Raw genomic sequence first — 1,807 nt, 5'->3', positions numbered from 1 at the left:
CCAATGACCCCACACCAACAACCCAACTCAACATACTCATTCAGCGACCCCACACCCAATGACCCCACATCAACAACCCCACACCAATGACCCCACACCAACGACCCAACTCAACATCCCCACTCAGCGACCCCATTCAACAACCCTACACCAGTGACCCCACACCCAATGACCCCACATCAGTGACACAACTCTGTGACCCAACACAATGGCCCCACACCAACGACCCCACACCAATGACCCCACACCAATGACCCAACTCAACACCCCTACTCAACGGCCCCATTCAACGACCCTACACCCAATGACCCCACATCAGTGACCCAACTCTGTGACCCCACTCAATGGCCCCACACTGCAGTCTCCACTCGACGACTCCACACAGTGACCCCACACCAATGACCCAACTCAACATCCCCACTCAACGACCCCACACCCAACGACCCCACACCCAATGACCCCATATCAATGACCCAACCCAACGTCCCCACATTGCTGCCCCCACACCCAATGACTCCACTCAGTGACCCCATACCAGTGATCCCACACCACTGTCCCTACACAATGTCCCCACACCAACAACCCAACAAAATGTCCCCACTCAGCGACCCCACACTGCTGTCCCCATTCAATGACCCCATACCAGTGACCCCACACAGATGATCCAGCTCAACATCCTCACTCAGTGACCCCATACCAATGACCCCACACTGCAGTCCCCACTCAATGACCCCACTCGATGGATGTCCCAACTCAATGTCCCCACACCGATGACCCCAAATCCAGTGTTCCCACTCAAGGACCCCGCACTGCTGTCCCCATTCAATGTCTCAACACCAATGACCCCATACCAATGACCCCACACCAATGACCCCACTCAGTGTCGCAACTCTGTCCCCACTCAGTGTCCCCACTCAGTGTCCCCACTCTGTGTCCCCACTCAGTGACCCCACTCAACACCCCCAAGCCCAACGACCCCACTCAATGACCCCACTCCCCTGACCCCACACCCAATGTCCCCACTCAACGACCCCACACCAACATCCCCACATCCACTGTCCTCACACCGATGACCCCACACCTCTGCCCCCACTCAATGATGACCCCACACCCAATGTCCCCACTCGGTGTTCCCACTCAACGACCCCACACCGCTGCCTCCATTCAATGTCCCCACTCAACGATCCCACACCGACGTCCCCACATCCACTGGCCCCACTCAATGACCCCGCACTGATGTCCCCACACCCAGTGGCCCCACTCAGTGACCCCACACCACTGTCCCCAATCAACGACTCCACACAGCTGCCCCCACTCAACACCCCCACTCGATGACCCCACACCAGTGTCCCCATATCCACTGTCCCCACGCCCAACGATCCCACTCAGTGTCCCCACACTAACGACCCCACACCGATGACCCCACACCACCGTCCCCACTCAATGACCCCACACCACTGTCCCCACTCAACGCCCCACCTCCCCGTCCCCACGGCGCTCTCCCTGCCCCAATGACCCCACACCGCTGTCCCCCCTCGGTGACCCCACAGTTCCCCCTCAATGACCCCGGGCTGGAGCTGAGCTGTGTTTTTCCAGCTGACTCAGACACTGTGGGATTACAGAGCATGTGGGACGGGGGGGGGGCACGGAGCAGACAGGGGGGTGGCAGTAGGGACAGCGTGGGGGACAGCGTGGGGACAGCGTGGGGACAGCGTGGGGACAGCGTGGGGACAGCAGGCACAGCTCTGGGGGGGACCTCAACCCAACGCCGTTTCCCCCCCACCAACTGCAGTGAATGGGGGCACAT

The sequence above is a fragment of the Meleagris gallopavo genome, unplaced genomic scaffold (genome assembly GCF_000146605.3).
Source record: "Meleagris gallopavo isolate NT-WF06-2002-E0010 breed Aviagen turkey brand Nicholas breeding stock unplaced genomic scaffold, Turkey_5.1 ChrUn_random_7180001938241, whole genome shotgun sequence".
Taxonomy (NCBI): domain Eukaryota; kingdom Metazoa; phylum Chordata; class Aves; order Galliformes; family Phasianidae; genus Meleagris; species Meleagris gallopavo.
The sequence above is the reverse complement of the archived record's forward strand: the minus strand, read 5'-3'. Positions refer to the sequence as shown.